At 35.8% G+C, this 20,629-nt stretch overlaps 2 long non-coding RNA genes across 4 annotated transcripts in view; one reads left to right on the top strand and one right to left on the bottom strand.

The window, feature by feature from the left end:
- The window catches only part of LOC140599892 (uncharacterized), a 93,287-nt gene that overhangs the window by 54,475 nt on the left and 18,183 nt on the right, over positions 1-20,629 (bottom strand). The gene's annotated exons all lie outside the window — the stretch shown is intronic.
- The window catches only part of LOC140599891 (uncharacterized), a 378,363-nt gene that overhangs the window by 354,077 nt on the left and 3,657 nt on the right, over positions 1-20,629 (top strand). For all 3 annotated transcript variants that reach the window (XR_012002904.1, XR_012002903.1, XR_012002905.1), the window contains one exon: positions 16,583-16,737. This is a non-coding gene — a long non-coding RNA (uncharacterized lncRNA). The remainder of the gene's footprint in view (positions 1-16,582; positions 16,738-20,629) is intronic.

Below are 20,629 nucleotides of genomic sequence, written 5' to 3'. Positions count from 1 at the left end.
TACTGATCTGATCTTGCACGAATAGTTGAGGCAAATATAACTATATTCTAGATGCAAAATTCTATGCACTGAAAGGCAGCTTATAATTACTGTGAGCCAACCAAAATCCTCCATGCCAATAGATGGAGAAAGAATTCTTTCAGAATCAAAGTCTCTAGCACCCTTCTCAAGCACCTAAACTACCAGGTTTGCTAGGTGCATATATCCTGCTCAATTAATGTGGAGAGTGTGTCTAAAATGTTTGAGCTAATCTTCTTATCTTTATTTTCACTGTTTTCATCAATGAGATCCCATTTCTAACATTCATTATGCGAATTAGCAAACCACTAACTAATTTCAGCTGTAAATCCCTGTATCAAAAATTCAATTGTTGAGTGCCTTAAATAATGCAGTACATGTACTTCAGAAGTAGCTGCTTCTAAAATGGAGCTGTTCTGATTAAAAAGGATAAGTGACAATGCCAAAGATGTGAATCCTTGATTACAGCAATTGACAGCACCTAATATGTAGATTGCCTGACACTAATTAATACATATACATAGTCATCACAGTGACTATGCCGCAGTATTTAACACAAATTGCCCAGGGGAAATGTTTAAGTGTTTATGACAACATTATTCAAAAATATCTATATGCCCAAAGGAGAGTGGGTAAATAAAATTAAAATTATGCAATATTCCAATAATAGAATACTACAAAACAAGAAATATACATAAAAACATTGATGAATTCCACAAATGTTATGTTGAGTGAAATAAACCAGACATAAGAGAGTACACACTACTTCTCTGGTTCCACTTCTAGAGAGTTCAAAAATTGGCAAAGCTAATGTATGGTAATAAACCTTCTCCCCCTTGCGGTCAGGCTGGAGTAGTATTGATCCCAACAAGAATGAGAAAACTTGCAGGGTGTTGGAGATTTTCTCTATCTGAATGGGACTGACTGCATTAAGGGTGTATACATATGTAAAAAATCATTAAGCAATAGACTAATGATCTGTGCCCTATATGCACCTCATTGTATACATTTTATACCTGAACTGAAACATGAGAAACCCCAAAATTTTTAAAGTAAACTATAACCATAATATTGGTATAAAACCTCCTTCTAGTTTCAGTGGACCTAAATATGGGCAGTAAATTATTATTTACTCTGAATGGTAAATGAGATAGAGAAGTATCTAATTATTACTTCAGAACTACACTCTGGAATTAACAGGAATTCTGGAAAGTTTTTCTCATCATCCATGCACCAAGACTCCTGTTCACCTCTGCCTCATGCTTGGATTCATTTCTCTCTGATGACCTGTTAAGTACCAATATAGATGTAGACCTCTTGGTAGCTATACCTCCATCCCCAAACCTCTTCCCTATTAGAATTGGTTACTTCAAACTCTGCGTTCTTGTATTGATTTTTCTTAAATTTGACAGGCTAATTATTTTATGTGAGATAATTTTTTTCATAGTGCTTCCTCCCTCAAAAGATTTATGGAGGTCTGGAATTGTGTCCAATGTGGCATTTTTATTACCAGAAACAAAGAATGCCTGCACGTAACAGGACCTGTTTGTGTGTATTTAAAGGAGTAATTTATTCTCACACTTTCAGAAGCTCACAGAAAGGGTCTTCAAGGTTATGAGTCCACCCTCTGGGATCTATGGTGAGGAAGAACCAAGCTTTACTTTGGTTATCAACATTTTCATTGTATCAGGGTAGGAGTCAATAGGCTATTTCTTTGTCTGTAGTGGATCTGTGCAATTTTTGGTTTTACTGTTACTGTCTAACATCAGACAAGCTTCATCAACTGCCTGAAGAACAGCAAGGACCTTCTAATTAGTTTCTCTGTATCTGGTTTATCCCCAATTCCCCAACTCCTCATAAGCTCTACAAACCACTTTTTTTAATCCTTTTTTTTTAATATTTTAAAGATTATTTATTTATTTATTCATAGAGATGCAGAGAGAGAGAGAGGCAGAGACACAGGCAGAGGGAGAAGCAGGTTCCATGCAGAGAGCCCGACGTGGGACTTGATACAGGGTCACCAGGATCACACCCTGGGCTGCAGGCGGCGCCAAACCGCTGCGCCACAGGGGCTGCCCTACAAACCACTTTTAACCACAACAGACCAAAGGATCTTTCCATAGTGCTAGCTGAGCATCCTGGCCTAAGTGACCTTCCTTTTTATTCTCAGAACTGTGCTCATAATAACATAATTTCTTGTTTGCACATCTATCATCAGCAATACACCATAATTCAGGTGAAGGACTTTGTTTTCCTTAATTTTCTTTACCTAGCACCTAGGACAGGCTAATATAGAGTAGGTGTTCATGAATTAAATGAATAAATAAAAAGCCTTTATATATTCCATGTACATTCAGTCCCACTGATCAGAAGATCTTTACAGAAAAGTTTGCTGAACCCCTTCTACATCATTTAGGCTCTTTAGTATATGTGTGTGTGTATATGTATAAAATATTTTCCATGTATTAAAACATATATGTAATTGGATCTGAACTTTTCATTTGTTAGTACAATTTTATCAATTATTTCTGTGTCACTTTGTATTCAGAGTTTGTTCTTCTAAATATATTAGAAACTTTTGGGGGGGGGGGAACAATTTATCTATTGTGCCTTGTTACATATTCTTATATACATATCATACATAGTAAAATACTATATTCAATAATCACATATAACTGTGATAATTACTATAACTTAACAAAAGCTTACTTTTGTTCCAAATTTGACCAATTGCTGTTAAAGTTTAATTTACAAAATTAAATGTAAAGTTCCATAAAACAGCAGAAGTTTATACCTACTATGTGCAGCCCCTTCTAATCTACCAGGTGATTCCCCAAAGCCCCACACAGACCCAAAATAGGACATACAAAATGTCATCTTTTCCCACAAGGATCTCATAATTTAAAGAAGAAAACAGCCAACCACAAAGTGATTTAATATGGAGGAGTGGACATCTGGGTGTCATGTTCTCATTTCCATGCTAGTGGATTGTTTGATGGTTGATTTATCACAGAGGTTGAAACTACATTGAGACTGAATGACTCTCCTTATAAACAAGAAAATGAAAATGGAATATGATGAAGTTGGTTTGTAGAAAGAAACAACTATTCTTATAACTTAAAGTTTTTCCATTTTTCCATGGCACATGTAATTCAGTACCACAACCCAGGTAAGAGTAATGAAATGTTTGCAAAGCACATTGAGTTACTTGAAAATAAGGATTGCATGACCATAAGGCATGATGAAGAACACAAAAACACCAGAAAAGGTATTTCTAAAATCTAATTTCAGGAAAAATACTGTTCTTTCATTATCTTAATGAAACTTGAGTAGCCCCTGTGATCTCAGTGCCAAGCCAGCTTTTTCCAAAAATGAAATGTTTCTTTGCCTTAGCTGTATTCTTCAAAATGATTTGGGAGAGGGCAAGTTAGTAACTTATCACTACAGAGGAAGAAAAGGAGAAGCCACAGAATGTCCTGACTGAAAGAAATGGATGACATAGCATCTTCTTAAACATTTTCTACTCATAAAAGAAACATTTCACAGTATATGTCAAACAACAGATAAAAGGTTGGAAACAAAAATAACATTTAGTTCCTCAAAAATAGCCATAGATCTTTGATCAAATTCTACAGCAACCATTCCACAGAATTTTGTTAGAATTGCGCTTCATTTAGAATTGCACATTTGCTGTCATATATTTTCACATACCCAACACATACACATTTTAAAAGGAGGGAATTCACTCTGAATAATGCCTCCCTTCTCATCCTTTTGCTTTGACATTTCAATTTCTGGGTGATTTCCAAAACAGAAAATGTTTATTTGGCTCTGCCAAGAGACACAAATAGTTAAAGTAAAGAGCACCTAACTACTTTTCAATAGTAAGCAGGGTTCGTTAGCAAGTATTGTCTTGCTTAATCTCCTTGGGCTTGGAGGTACACGTCTGCCAATAACCCCAATGCACCTCTTACCTTTGAGGATCCTTAAATACTCTGGTGCAACCAAGGCAGTTGTCCAGTCATCCTATCTCAAGGTCAGAAGCAAACATTGATGAAAAACTAAATCATTTCCAAATGTTATCCTTGGTTACTCACAAATGCAACAACAAAACTTCACTTAAACTGGTCTTTCATCACAGGTGAAATTTCACTTTAAGAATGTGAAAGTATGTAGCATTGAGGCCACATAAATAGGATCATTGCATCAGAGCCTTGGGTGAGAGAATCCTCACTCAGTAACCTTCCTTTGGGTAAATCTACACAGAATGTCTGTGAGCCTTTCTTTCTCTGCATCACCCTTTTAATGGTTTGCCTCTCCCACCATCTATTCTGGGACTCAGAACCTCAAGATCTAAACCTACCAGAACTCAGAGGTTGAGTGGGAGCTGTTAGTTTCATTATTAGCTCCAGCATTTCTTTCCTGGGCAAACCTGGGCAAATTACTTAACTTCTCTGTGTCTCAGTTTCCTTATTGGCAAACTAAGAATTGCACATATAGGTATATAAGCAGTGGCTAACAGTACAGGTGCTGAGCTAAACTGCTTGAATTGATATCCCGGCTCTGGTATTTACTAGTTTAGTTACTGTGAATAAGTTGCTTAACCTCTGGGTGCTTTAAAATTTTTCCCCATGTGTGATAGATCATAGCGATCTTTATGAAATAGAAATATTTCAAATATTTCATTAATCTGTAAATGTTAAACATACCAGGAGTATTTGATAAATATTAGCTATTATTATCATTATTGTTATTTTTGTTGGAATTTCTGAGGGGACTGCCAGAAAACAGAGTTATTTATCAATAACTAATTAAAAAGATTCAAAATGAAACAGAGTAAGCATAGAGGGCAAAATATTATCTTTCTTACTGGCTTTTGGCTTGAACTGTAGAATTATGCTGATTTACATTCCCCCTCGCCTTGCCCCATAGCAGCTTCCATGTGAGGCAGCCCCAGCAGACATGGAAGGATTTATGCTCTCAGTAGCCAAAGCACTTTCGAGAGAAAGAAGAGAGTGCAGCTGAAGAAAGACAGCCCAGTTACTCTCCCCAGATGCAGAATATGGAAAGAGGGGAGGAGAAACCCTCAGTTGGAATGCTTCAGCTCCATTCACAGGCAGGAAACCAGAGGAGGAAGTTTTCCCAAATAACATTCCCTTCATCATCTACCACCCCTAGCACCAAGGATGTGCTCTTTTTAGAGGCATCCAGAACAGGGCTCTTACCTCTTCCTCTAAATATTTTTTTTTCTTTTTGATATCCATGTGTATTAATTAAAAACTATGGAGTTTAAATGTTTCTGTCCCTTAGCCATGTGTCAAATCCCTCTTTATCATGTATGCTTGCCAGCAGAAACTGGACTGGGGGTTTTATAGCATCATTTAAAAATAATTATTTCACATATGGTTACTGTCTTTCTTATGTCAGGCAAACAATTTGCCTTCTGCACTGCTGAAATAGGGATATGGTCATAAATAGGAGTTCAGGCTGTTGGGAAAAAGGCTTTGCACTCACTGTGTTAACAAATGCCATGGATAGAGTTCACTTTGAGAGAGAAACAGTAAAACCAGTATGGAACATCTGAAACATGACAATGTAGATCAAAAGAAAGGGACATTCACTAGCAATGAAAATCTAAAAATAAGTTAGGATAACAATTCCATTTACAATAGCATCCAGAAGAACAAAACACTTAGGAAAAATTGAATAAAAGGAGTGCAAGTCATGCTCATGGAAAATTATAAAATATCAGAAGAAATTAAAGAAGAGCTAACTAAATGGAAAGATACCTTATAGCTATGGATTGAAACATTGAATTTTTTTAAGATGGCAATACTCACCAAATTGTCTATAGGTTAAACACAATTATCAAAATCCTAGTTTTTTTTTTTTTAACAGAAATTGAACAGCTAAACCCAAGATTCACATGGAAATTAAGGAGCCCAGAATAGCCAAAACAATATTTAAAAAGATGATCAAATTGGAAGGACTCATAATGCTAAATTTTGAAGCTTATTATAAAGCTACAATAACAAAGACAGTATGTTCTGGCATAAGGGTAGACGAAAAGATCAATGGAATAGAACTGAAAGCCCAAAAGTAAGCCCTTACATTGTGGCCAATTATTTTTCAACAAAGTTATTAAGAAGATTTAACAGGAAAGAAGCAGCCTTTTCAGAAACTAGTTCTGGAACAATTTGCTATCCACATGAGAAAAGATGAATTTGGACAAGACAAATAACCCAATTAAATATGGGTAAAAGATTTGAATAGATATCTCTCCAAAGAAGATATACAAATGGCCAATAAGCACTTGAAAAGATGCTGCATCATTATCCAGGAAATGCGAATTGAAACCTGAATAAGGGGCACCAGAATAAAGGTCTCCTTCAGCTCAGGTCTCGATCTCAAGGCCCTGGTATCCAGCCCTGTGTCAGGCTCCTCACTTAGCAAGGAGTCTTCTTCTCCCTCTTCCTCTGCCCAGATGCCCCTGCTCATTCTCTCTTTCTCTCTCTCAAATGAATAAATAAAATATTTTTTTAAAAACCCACAATAAGATGCCATTTCTTACCAACTAGGATAGCTATAATTAAAAAGTGTTCTTGTTATCTAACAAGAATATGGAAGAAATGGAACTCTAATACATTGCTGTGAGAAAGGAAAGGGTTCTGCCACTTTGGAAAACAATTTAGTAGTTTCTTAAAATGTTAAATATTGAGTTACTGTATGACCCAGCAAAATGTTGGTCCATACAAATAAACATGGGAATATTTGCAGCGATATTATTTAAAATAACTAAAACCTAGAAACAATCCAAATGTTCATCAACTAGATAAAGGATATTTGTTCATCAACTAGATAAACAATATTTGAATATCTATAGGATGGAATGATATTTGGTAATAAAAAAGAACAAAGTATTTGTGCATACTAAAACATGGATGAACCTCAAAAACAGTATGCTTAGTGAAAGAAGTCAGACACAAAAGAACACAAATTGTATTATTCCATTTATATAAAATGTCCAAAAAAGGCAAATATATATATATATATATACATATATATATATATAGAGAGAGAGAGAGAAAGTAGATTAGTATTTTTATAGGACTGTGAGTAGGAATGGGGAATGATTGGAGTATGAAATCTCTTTGTGGAGAGATGAAAATATTCCAGAATATGGTAGTGTTTGTAAAACTCTTTACATACAATAAAATTCATTGAATTGTGCAGTTAAAATATATGAACTTTATGGTATACAAATTGTGTCTTATTCAAGCTGTTCCAAAAAAGAAAAGAACATTTTTTTTCTGGACTAAGAGTGAAGCATTCTCTCAAAAAATATATCCTACATGTTTCACATTTGCTAAGTGATTATAAAGCAATGTCATATTTAGGATTTAAATTAATCTTTACAAGTTCATAAAGTGGAAATTTTTATTTCTCTTTCACAGAAGAAACCGACTCAGAGAAGTCCATTTATCCACCATGATTTTACAGTGGATGGGGAACAACAAATCCAAATGCAATGTTTGTTTTTTTAATTCCAAATAATCCACTATTTTGTTAGTGAAGTTGTTGCACTACAGATTGTCTCAAGTATGTTCAAGGGCTCAAATGCAGTAGAAGTTTATTTCTTCCCCATGAGAGATTTCAAAGCAAGCATCCCTAGTCAGGAATTAGGAGATCCAGACTCCTTTCATTTTGTGGCTCAACCATTTTCTAGGACTTCATCATCATCTCATTTACTGGCAACAGAGGAAAGAGGGCATGGAGGGTTTTTTTAAAAGAAGACTTTTCCTTGGAAGACACACTTTATCTCCTCACATTCTGTTGGCTAGAATTTCAGTCATACTTAAATGCAAGGGTAGCTAGAAGTGTAGACTCTTGTGGATCCTGAAAGAAGAGGTGAATGGGTTTTGGTGAACAGCTAGCAATCTCTGCCACAGAAATGTAACCTTTAAAAAAAAGTGTTACTTGTGATCTGAAATGGCAAGTTGAAAGTCAAACTTGTCAAATGCATTCTCATATCCTTGTAGAATTAACTAAGGATATGATTTTTCTATAAAGAAGCAATCAGAAAAAAACCTAAACCTTCACTCTGAGTTTCTAACTTTGCTTATTAAGAACACAATACAAATCATGTTCCTTTTTTTAATTGCCTGGGTAACCAGGAATTATATGGTTCTAAGTTGACAGTATTCAAGCATTGACTGAATCATCATTTAATCGGTTCATACTTCAGTTCTGTCATTTATTGCTATGCAATTTGGACATGTTATTTAATACTTCTGAATTTCAGATTCTCCATCTGCAGAAATGGAATAATAGACCTAACCTGTCAAGGGTTATCAGAAAAAATGAACATACCTAGAACATTAGCTGATGTGTCAGACACTTCACAAGTATTATTTTATCATTAGCTTTACCCTATAAGGTCCTTTAAGACACTGTTAGTCTATGGTTTGGTGATGAAAGACCTAAAACAATTTAATTTCTTTTATTTCTTCAGTGTATTCTTTTTCAGACACATTTTACTAAGATGCATAGCAATAATAATAATATATGCTTTCCTTCCTCACACTCCTCCCCTCCTGAGTAATTAACTCAATGTGTATTTCGTTCTGCACATTCCAAAATGATAGTTTTTAATCATATCAAGTCCAGAAAAAAAAGAAAAAAAAGTCACATATGAGTCTTGCTGAAAAGACTGACAAATGATCATGTGAACACAACTTTTCCATTAAAATAGTTCTCCGGCTGGTAGATATGGGCACTCTTTCTGAGTTTCTCATAGTTTGCAGACAGGTCCTCTCCTTTATTTCACGATGCAAGAAAGGAAGAGTATATTAGCTTTCTATGCTACAGCTTTCACTTGCTTCACCTTTCTCCCAAGAAAAATGTCAGAAAGAAATCTTTTCTTTCCATTGAATAAATTGACAGGAGCAGAGGTAATGAAATGCAGCTTCCTTTTAGAAAAGGAGAGATGATAATAGATATCTCTGGAAAAGTTTTCCTTTCTTTTTTTTTTAATTTGGTTTTCTAAAAATTCTTTTTGTTTTGTTTTTTAATATTTTATTTAAATTCAATTTTCGAATATATAGTATAATATTCTGGGGGTTATCCCATCAAGTGCCCTCCTTAGTGCCTATCACCCAGCTACTCTAGCCCACCACCCACCTCCCCTTCTGCAACCCTTTGATTGTTTCCCAGAGTTAGGAGTCTCTCATGGTTTATCTTTCTAATTTTTCCCCACTCAGTTTCCCTCCTTTCCCTTATAATCCCTTTCACTATTTCTTGTATTCCACAAATGAGCCGGCCATGGCTGCCACCAGCTGTCCTCATGACTACCTTCAAGTGCCTGGCTCTGTCGTGAGAAGCTCTTGATGTTCTTTGGGATCGTGGAATGAGGAGGGAGGTATAATCTCTTGCCCAGGCATAGCCTTACCCTTCATTTCCCCCAGTTTGTCATCCATCCCTCCACCTCCAGCTCATTGTCTCTTTCCTCTAGACTCTTCATGTTCAGATAAGCAGACTTCATGGGATATTGAAGATGGCATAACCCTCACCACCTAAACTGATACATACTCCAGTTACCGAAGATCCACTGTCTTTGCAAGTCTATGTGGTAGGAATGCAGGTCATTCCCAGACACTACTTCTCTTAACTAAAATCTCTCCTATTGTATAGACTTCAGCAGCATCAAAAGCGTCCACCAGCATTGTGACCCCACAATTTTCTGATTGAGTTGCACCTAAATTTTCTCACGTAGCACAGGTAAGAGAGCTCTAATTCCTTGGAAGGGGAAAGAAGTCAAATGCCATTCTTTCTCACTCCTGGTGAGGAAAGCAGGAAAGAGATCATTCCCACGTTAAAAAAATCTCTCTCCAGGAAGACAAAGATTTCCTCTGGCCCTGCTGATAACCCATCTTTAGAGAGCAGGGAAGACATGATTAAAGAAAAGTGTTTCCATATAGGTTTTGTAATTTTGCAGTGGGCATGCTAGCAAGGGACATTTGAAATAGCATGTAGCACCTTTTTTTCTTTTGCCTCCTTAGATTAATTATGCTTATGACCCTCAATCAAATGGACTCAAAGTCAAGGGGGAACATAAGAATCCCTGTGTTGATATCTCAGTATTACCATGGACACTTAGTATTTTACCACATTTTCCCTAACCTGAATTTGTCATCTTATAAAGGGTAGTATAGTCCATATAGTTATCTAACTTAGAGGTTAAACGCTTAAGGAAGATGGAAGTTAAGTAAATTAATGCATCAGCAAATACAATTAAAATGAGGTCTATCAACAGGATCAGGTGTTAGGAGACATACAATAGTGGTACCTACTTAGCCTGAGATGAAGGGAGAGTCCCTGAGGAAGTGGCATTTGATCTGAACATGGAGTATATAAGGCAAGTGGACTAAAGGAGGAGAACTCTGAGATCTTAGGCAGGCAGCCAACACCATGACAATGAATGTAAAGAAAACCAAAGAGACAAGTCAGAAGTGAAGAGAGGACTTCGAGATAAAACTCTAGAGATGGGAAGGGAATCATAAGATCTACTTGGCCCTATTGAGGCTTTTGGACTGTAATCAAAGAACAATAGGATTCTATCAAGGTGTCAACAATGCCCTCAAGCAGGAAAGTGACATGGTAAAGTTTGCTTTTCAAGAAGCTCACTGTGGCCAATGTGTCAGTGTCAGTAAAGGTTTAAGAGGAGAGTAAAAATCAAAGTAGGGTGACCAGTGAGTAGGCTATAATAGCAATTATTAACTTAATTAATAACAATTAGAACAAGAAATTTAAATTCATTCTAATAAAATTTTCTATGTTCTATTCATTATACCAATACCATGGGCTATTTGGAACACAACTATAAAAGTATACATAATACTGAATTTATTTTATTTCTTCAATCAAGAAATATTTTTCATATTACTATGTAGCAAGCATTATGCAGAAAATCACTAAGGTAAATGACTATAAGGTTCTGCTTGGGAAAAAAGGTCTTAGGTTACTGAAAGACTTAGACATGAACAAAACTAATTGAAAAATAATGTGACTATCTTGACAAAATAAGTAATTGATATGGGAGAGAGTGAAGAAAGAGTAATATTGATCCATCTTTCATACCTTTCATTGGTAAAATCTTTTTGAAAAATAAATCAATGATGGAATTTTTCCATTATGGTACATTTTTACAGGAAAGATTATTCTTTGCATACTATGGTTATCATTTGCTGGTTCCATAGTGGTTACTAGGGATGAGGAGCATGAGTTCATGTGTACATGAGTAGTCATTTTGTGAGGTGTCTGTTCCGCTTCTTTATAAAGCCAATGTTGTTCACTTTAATAGGTCATGAATAAAATAAAACATTCTACAACTGCTATTAAAACTTGAAGACTGCCTTTTTCATAAAGATTTATTTATATATTTTTATCTTCTGGGCAAAGTTAAATCATATAAACATAAATCTTTTTAAATATAATTTGTTATTTACACTTATCTCTGCCTTGTAAGATAGAAGAGTATGTAGATAGAAAAGTAGCCTGGATATAGAGCCCTAGAGTATGCTAACACAGAGGTGAAGCCATGAAGAACGTCATAGGAACAGGCATGAAGAGCAGAAAGGTAGTAGGAAAATCAGGAGAACATAATGTTCTTGAAACCAAGAGAAGAAAATGTTCCCAGAAGGAGGAATTGGTAAACCGAGTCAGATGGTGCTAAAAAGTGAAGATGAAAAAGAGTAGTGACTGCTGCTTGCCAATGTGTCCATGGCAAGGACACATTGTGATACTGGGAAGAAGAGCCAATATAAGTGGTGACTAGTGCAAACTGACCTAAGCAAAGAGGTAAAGAAGTGAAGAGCTTATTGGAAAAGTGTTCAAAAAATTTCCTGTATATGTGGAATGGAGAAAAATGAAGCCAAAGGGAGAAATGGTATGAGAGAGCATTTTCCCCCAAATAAGAGGTTCAAAAACATATTTGTAAAGAAACGATAAGGAAGAAGATAAAGGGAAGTAGAGGGGGAGGAGGAGATAGGAAACATTTATTAACTACTTACTATGCCCTGGGCACTATTCTGAGAATTTTACAGGCATTAATTAATATCATCCTAATTACATCCTACTATCCTATGACGTACATAATATTAATAACACATTTTGTAGACGATGAAACTGAAAGAGAAATTTGGCAAATGCTCTACAAAACTATTAGTTCAGCTAATTGGTCTACACAGCTAGAAATAAAGGGAAGCGATGCTCAATCAAGGCAGGTTCTACCTAGAGCCCACCCCTGAGCCACTATGTTATATCCTTTTGTAGAAAAGGGGGAAGTGAATCATTCAAGAAAGAGAGAATACCAAACTGTTGACAGAAAGTTTAATCAATTAAAATCTTTGCAGAAGTGACTAAGTAAAAGATACAGGGCATCAGTCATGAGGTTGCCCTGTAGGGTGAACAAGGTTCCCATATTTTACAGGAACCCAAGAGCTAGTAGAGAAAATATGCTGAAATGCAGGTAGGATTGTAGATAGAACCCAAAGAATTTCGGATCAATTTTTTTCAATACAAATTTGGAACATAATTGAAGAGGGAGGAGGAGTGGGGAGTGATGTGTTAGGGAGAAAAGAGTAGAAGAAAATGACATAGTAGCATTGCCTTCTTAAAGATAACTTTACTACAAGATATCCGATCCTCAATGGAGAATATACATAGATAAAAAAAACAAGAATAAAATAATTATTTCTAATCCAGCCATCTGGAGAAAACCACTACTAATTTTCATTTTTATTTCCATGTATTTTATTATAACTGAACGGTGCAAAGGTTTTTGTAGCCTGCCTTCCTTGTGTAACAATGACTGTTTTCTCTTGCCAATAAGTATCTTTCACTATTCTTCTAAGTATTCTTCTATCATTAATAAAGCTGTTCCATTGTGCTGGTGTATGTTATTCAGTCAATTCAGTTCTGGGTGTTTAGATTCTTTCCAGTCTTTTGCTATTAGAAACAGTGAAACAATGAACATCTTTATAGGTAAAGAGCAATGATCCTTTTGATAATGGGAAAGTGAACGTACTAGGAAGTGTAATAGGATTTTTTGACTCAATAATGCATGCACTTAAGTTTATGATCAGGAATTTTAAAAATATTTTATGTATTTATTTGAGAGAGAGAGAGCAAGCACAAGTAAGGGTGAAAGACAGGGAGAGGGAGAAGCAGACCCCCTACTGAGCAGAGAGCCTGATGTGGGGCTCCATCCCCGGACCCCGACAGCATGACCTGAGCCAAATGCACATGCTTAGCTGATTGAGCCACCCAGGCATCCCTATGATCATGAATTTAAACAAAACATAAGTAGCAGCTCTGAACGTATCTTCTGCAATGCTCAGCTCCTCAATATACACACAGAGTAGGCAGATAGTTTGGTGTAATTTGAACTGCTGTTTAGTTAGATGAGGGTATCAAAGAAAAAGAGAGGGGGGAATAGAGGGTGTAAAATGAGGTGATTATGATACACTGTAGATGCTACACTGAATAAAGACGTAAGTGAATTTATGCGATGAGTAGGAAAAACAATGGAAGAGTCAAGTTGGTGGAGGTCTTAATAAGACAGACAAGTGGCCAGAAAGCAGGCAGATAGGTTAGTAGGAAAGCAGGTGGTAGTGAGAGTAGGAAGTTCAAGTAGGAATTCTGAGGGACAGTGCCCCGTAGCATGTAGTACGTATGAACACAGATTTCAAAGCCAGAATGCCTTGGCAAATCCCAACACAGTCATTTAACACTCGTCACTCATCTTTGTGTTTCTGCTTCCACATTTGTAATATGAAGATAATAATGGTATCCAGAACAGAGAGATATTGGCAATAAAGGAATCAGTATATTAAGTGGCCTAGAGTATTACCTGGCAACTAGTAGATACAGTGTAAATGTTAGATGCTATTAATATTATTGAGGATAAGTCCAGCACGCTTGAACTTTTGTTAAAAAGAGTGTTTAAGAAAATACTGAAGTTTTACCATGCAAGATTTCATTTAGCCCTTTATTTCATTTCCTTGAATATTTGATCAATTCTATATTTCTAGTTAATATATTTAGAAAAAAATAATATATTTAGAGATTGATTGTGGTGATTTTTAATAATGCAAGCAACTTCCCTTCATGAAAAATCCTTCACTGATCTTTCAACTCTTAATTGAAACAGGTTTGAATTTTATGGGCATTTCTCCAGTGAGATTCTTAGATTTTACTTTCTACCTCCTCTTCATTGATTCTATAGGTCCAGTAAATGTGCCTAAAGGTAAACAACAAAACTGAAGAATTGAAGTGAAGGAAAACACGTAGTCTGAATAATCATATAGCAGAAGAAAAAAACATTGTTTTATTTTCCTTTCCAGGGCATTTTAAATGCTAATATTCTTTAACATTTATCTTTCCAGCATCTCCTAACAACAGATAGTAGTCTAAATAGCAAGACTACAAACTAGATCTGAAATTTATTTTTCGGGATCCCTGGGTGGCGCAGCGGTTTGGCGCCTGCCTTTGGCCCGGGGCGCGATCCTGGAGACCCGGGATCGAATCCCACGTCAGGCTTCCGGTGCATGGAGCCTGCTTCTCCCTCTGACTATGTCTCTGCCTCTCTCTCTCTCTCACTGTGTGCCTATCATAAATAAATAAAAAAAATTAAAAAAAAAAATCTTGAAATTTATTTTTCTAAATACTTGATATTAGTTTTCTTTGCCAATTACTCTATGAAATAGACATATGCTTGTTTTTGCTTTTAATGAATTTGAGAAATAACTGAGTATCTATATATACTAAGTATTAGAGCTACAATGAATAGAATGTCATATAATTAGTAAAAAAGTGATAGGCATGGGGCATTTTGTAGTGGTGGAAAGTGAAGCACAGTACTAGTGAAACAGCAGGACAATTCAGGTTTTGAAGTCTGGCAACTTAGCCATCTGTGCATTTAACCCCTATTCTATACTGCCTCCTGGCGAATAGCAGAGCCATTTCATTGCATAATTTTAGAGTTATCATTGCCATTGAAGTCCGTGTAAATGATATTTCCCAGGAAATATTTTATATTACACAAAATATTTTTCATAGTTCTTAGGTCATGTTACAACAATAACATTAGCTCTTTTTGAAATGATGAGAAAAAAAGTTATCAGTAATATAATTTTTAATAAGGACAAGGATGATTTTCACTGCTAATAATAATGATAGAATGAGAGGCACCTGGGTAGCTCAGTCAGTTAAGCATCCAACTCTTGATTTCAGCTCAAGTCATGATCTCAGAGTCAAGAGATTGAGCTGCATGATGGGCTCCATGCTCCATGTGGAGCCTGATTGGGATTCTCCCTCACCCTCTTCCTCTGCCCCTCCCCAGTTTGTGCATGCTATCTATCTTTCTCTCTCAAATAATGATGATGGTGATGATGATGATGGAATGCCATTGCTCTGAATGGTTAGTTTACCTAGAATAGTAAAAGAAAATTTTAAAGGAAATGTTTCAATAGACAATGAACATTATTTATAGCTGAATCCAAGTAAAAGAGTGTGCTGCTTCTGCTGAGTAACACAAGAATATCTTCTCAATGCTCATAATGTGCTCCAAAACTCCACATTTTGCTTTTTATTTCTGCTAAATAATTCCTGGAAAGAATTCTAAAATTACTAAATATTCATTTTCATCTTGTGTTCTGATCCCAAGTTCATAAAAAGAAAGATTTAACCAAAAATATTCCAATCACATCAAATGCCTTCTATTCTGTCTTTAATATTCATAAAGGCAGACTGATCTCTGACCTGATTCTTGCATTGATCCAATAGGCATCAGAGAAACCAATGTTCATAAAAATCATATGATGGAAGACATTTCAACCTGATACTGAATTTAGTGAATACCATTTGGGGTTTCTTTTCACCTTTCTCTGACTCACCAAGCATTCCTGGAGAAAGAATTGAAGTAGGAGAAGGAAGGTGAATATTAGCTTCATACATTGGTAGATGAATGAAGATTGTTGATATTACATTCTAATTATAGCCACATCAAAATTCAGGAAAAGAATAGAAAAGAAAAGCCCTCTGGTTCTCAATTTCAAAATGTGTTTCTTTGGAAATATAATTCGCTCTTAAACTCTTCTATATGCTATCTTTACCTTTTAAATTTTCATCTCTAATAGTTGTATGTACTGACCACTTACTAAGTGCTTATAACAATATGCTGAGCAATTTGCAAACATAATTTATTGAATATCTTTAGCCACAGTGTAGTTTTCAAAGCATTTCCTAAAACATAATCATATTTGATTCTGGCTGCAATCTTGTTAAAGTGGAAAAATAATTATTATAATTTCACAAAGGAAATGGAGACAGAAAAATCTAGTGATTTGTTCTAGGTCACACATTTGTAAGCAGCAGAGGTGAGAATCAAGCTGTCTTCTCAACTCTAAAGTAGTTTCAACATAGGAAGAGGCAAGATCTTTCATTTCCAAAACAAAAGTTTAAATTACATTATTTTAATTAGATTTTATTTATTTCTTTCTTTTAGAGAGAGAGCAAAGGGGGGCAGAGGGAGATGGAGAGAGAGAATTTCAAGCACTCGATACTGAGCACAGAGCCCAACTATGGGGCTCCATCTCACAACTCTGAGATCATGACCTGAGCCAAAAACAAGTCAGAGGCTTAACCAACTGAGCCATCCAGGTACGCTTAAATTACATTATTTTTAAGACCTTTCTGTTTCTTATATACTTTATATATCCAAAAGTATATTCTTGCAAGGATACAGATAGTACTCTAGACATTAGAGCCATATGCTTTTCATTTTGTATGCCATACGTTTTTATTGTTCTTCATAAAGGTAACTGGAACAATAGCTACGCAGATTTAGAGCTATTTATCTTAGATTTTCACATTTCTCTCTCCCATTGCACATAATTTTGTTAATAGAATATTGACTTATCAAGTATTTAGACTGTAAACTATGAAGATGGAAACCATGAGATATATTTTATTCACCGTTTTATTCCCATGATAAAGCACAGTGCCTGCACCTGATAGACATTCAATTAATATTTAATTAATTTTGATCAAAGTAATTTAATTTCATAAAAGGGATAGCAAGTGATAGTGGGGAACATGGGAATGTATTTGCTATGAATCCCTATCAGCAGTACCTATGTATTTAAAGGCTCATAGAAGTGGATTAATCAGTCTTCATTATTTACTTTTCATTTGATCTATTATTAAACTTAGGAACTGAGTTGACTCGGCTTAGCACCTTTGTGGGAAAACAGTGTCAAAAGCTCTGATTTACAAAAAATTCAGATCAACAAAAATAATTGTGTGATAAGAATTATTAATTCATTTAATAAATATCTATGAGTGACTATTATGGACTGAGAAGACTCAGAGGTAAACAAAATCCCTTGCTTCATGAAGTGTAGAATCTGGTAATAGAGGCAGATATTAAACCTATAAAGTAATGAATGTGTAACAGATCAGTCAGAGACAAATGTAGGAAGAATTCTAAAGCAGGAGAAGGGAACAAATAATGATTTGAGGGGTGTAGTGGAGGGCTACGTAGCCAGGTTGTTCAGAGGCATCCTCTTCTGGGAGTAGGTAAGGATGTTTCCATTAGCAGAAGTTCTCAGTGGGGAGACAGAAGAGAGGTGAGGTTTGGAGTGGAATGATAACACTGGTGCCAATGCAGCAAATGATGTGTGGTGTCCAATTCAAGGTGCACACTCTTGGTTTCCACTCTCTCCCCCATGGAGCTGAGAACTAATGGCTGAAAACAATGGTGTCCTCTGTGAATTCAAGTTAGTAATCATTAACTTACTCTTATTTCTTAGAAAAAGGCAAGTGTGCACAATGTTTCTTTCCATGCATATGACTCATCTCCTGCACTCCGATCAACTTACTTTAATTATAATAGCTTTTTGTGGAGTGCATGAAAGAAGTAAAGAGATTCACATAGCTCCAAAAGTTTTATCCAATGGTTTGGGTCAGGACTCTTTTTTTTTTTTTTCCAAATTGACAGATAACAATGTGTCTTTGTATACCTGGTAATTTCCAATTGGATGCCACATATTGAGGATTTTTTAAAAGTGCTGAATATTCTTGAGTTAAAAAAAAACACTTTAAACTTTCCACTAGGGTGCAATGAAGTTACTTGGAAACAGCTTTACCTTTTAAGGCTTGGTTTCAAACACTGTTATGTGGACTAGAACAACTGTTAGTCTTGGGCTAATTACACTCCACTACTGAGGCAATAACCTTCTAAGTACCTGATACTTCATGTATTATGATGTTTTTTCTACTCTTGCTAGTGAGAAACAAACAATTCCAGGCTCTATTAAGCTCCAGGGATTATTGTGCTTTCTTTTTAAATGGCTTTTTCTCCCACCTTGAATAATTCCTCACAAATACATGCTGGTCAGTATTCAGCTGATGATTCAAAGGGCAACCTCTACCGTTCTCTGTGGCTCTCTTTCTGTGCTGATTCTCTCTCTGTGGCATTCTGCTCTGTGTGGTCCACCCACCTGGACACCCCCATATACCCAATCCTATCACATCAACTTAGGAAACCTATTTAGGCTCTCTCTGGAGTCCTCTCCCAGTGCTGTGGCTAGAAATACCTCAAAAAGAAAAGCCCCAAGAAGGAAAAAGGAGGGGGGACAATTGTGGGAAGTTTCCTCTCTCCTGTGATTATTTTTGTGCACTGCCTGCTTGTGCAATGTCTGAAAACCACTATTTCATATCTTTTAGTTATTTAAGATAGAAGGGTTAATCTAGTTCCTTTTATTCCATTTTGGCCAGAAGTAGAAGTTGGCTTCCAAAGTTTTCAGGTTGTATTTAGGAAGAAGAATTATAGCAGATTAAATGAGGTGAAATGATTGTGTTGACCACAGTTAAAATGTAAGACTAGAATGACCATTTGGAAGAAAAGAAAACAAAATCAATCAATCAATCAATCAATCAACGACAAAAAAGAATGATCATTTGGAATTAGGTTTTGGAGAGTCTTAAGCCCTGGTTTATGGGGCTTTGACTCAATATTTAAGTAGAGGGAAGCCAATCACGGCTTGAATAGGAAAGTATCATGACAAAAGCAATGATTTAGAAGGAATCACTTATTAGTAACACCTGGAATGGCATACATGTAGTGTGTGTATATGTGTGGGTATGTAACACAATATTATAAAAACCCAGACACATAGGATACTTACTTACATAGCACATACCTAACAACATGAAAACAAAAATACAAACAGGGTAACATAAATAATCCCCCACAGAATCAGGATTGCTGGCTGTGGGCAAGGATGTGGAGAATAAAAGAAACTTGAGGGGCATCTCTCCCAGAGATTTGGTTCATTTCTTTTCAATCAAAAGAGAGCTCAGATAAGAAACTGGTCACAACAGTAAACTATTTATAAGAGACAGGTTTCTGGCTCATGTTTTCCAACAATATAGATGGCATTAAATATTACAAAACCACATATTATAATTTTTTAAACAGTTGAAGGAGTCTACAAAATGATAAGTAGGTTTCTAAATACTGGACATAATTATAGCCAATCAAATTTGCATTTCATTTTAACCATGATATGAGTGTCTGATCTGCCATTTCCTGGTGTTCTCCACTCATTAATTCACTTTAAGGAGGATTGATTAAAAAGTGAAACCTAATCTCTGTAGGCAGTTCAAATCGACAATATATACATTCTGTGTGAAGAAAATATGTGAAGCAATGAAAGCACTCATAGCTAAAAAGTTAATTTTAAGTTTTTTCTAAGTTGATTCTGTAGCCCCAACATGAGGCCAAAGAACATAGGGATATCAGTCCCTCTGTTTAAAATAGACCTGGTATAGTCTATGTCTATTCTTGCCATGGATGAATCTTTCAGGAAATACATGAACATTTAAAACAGGAACTTCCACAGAAGAGAGAGAAATTCCAACTACAGAGACAGAGATTCTTAAATTAGTAATAATAATAATAATAAAAGCTAATGTTTATTAATGAATACCACATGCAAGGCACTGTGCTATGATGCCATTTCTCATATTTGGTCATATTATATCCTCACTCTATGAGACAGGCACAGTTTCTTAACCTCTCTAGTTTCAATATATACACCTATAACATTCAGGTAAAAATAAAACACTCTTTTAAATATCATCCTGGGAATTAGAAGATTTAGTCTCACATAAACCTTTGGAACAATTATAGTATATAATAAATATTTAATAAGTGTTACCCCTAAATATTATTATCCTCCACTTTACAGTTACGGAAAGTAAGGCAAAAAAAATTAAAATAAGTTGCCCTAGAAAGGGATCTGAGTCGTCTGGGGGAAAAATGCCCACTGCATAGCTCATTGGCAGATAGTAATCAATTAATTAGTGTTTACCTTGAATCCCTGGGGATAAAAGTGATGGCCTCTGAGGGTTGAGGGGTGCAGTAGGGTGGGCTGCACTTCAAGTTCAGTATGCTGCAGCTTGGGGAAGACAGTCCTTCAGTGGCCTAAGATTCAGTGTGTCTTCATTTTCAAGTCACAGTCAGGTGCAGACACAGCTCATCCTGCCA

Source organism: Vulpes vulpes, chromosome 8 (genome assembly GCF_048418805.1).
Source record: "Vulpes vulpes isolate BD-2025 chromosome 8, VulVul3, whole genome shotgun sequence".
NCBI lineage: Eukaryota > Metazoa > Chordata > Mammalia > Carnivora > Canidae > Vulpes > Vulpes vulpes.
Note: the sequence above shows the minus strand (reverse complement) of the source record. Positions and strands in the feature narration are given on the sequence as shown.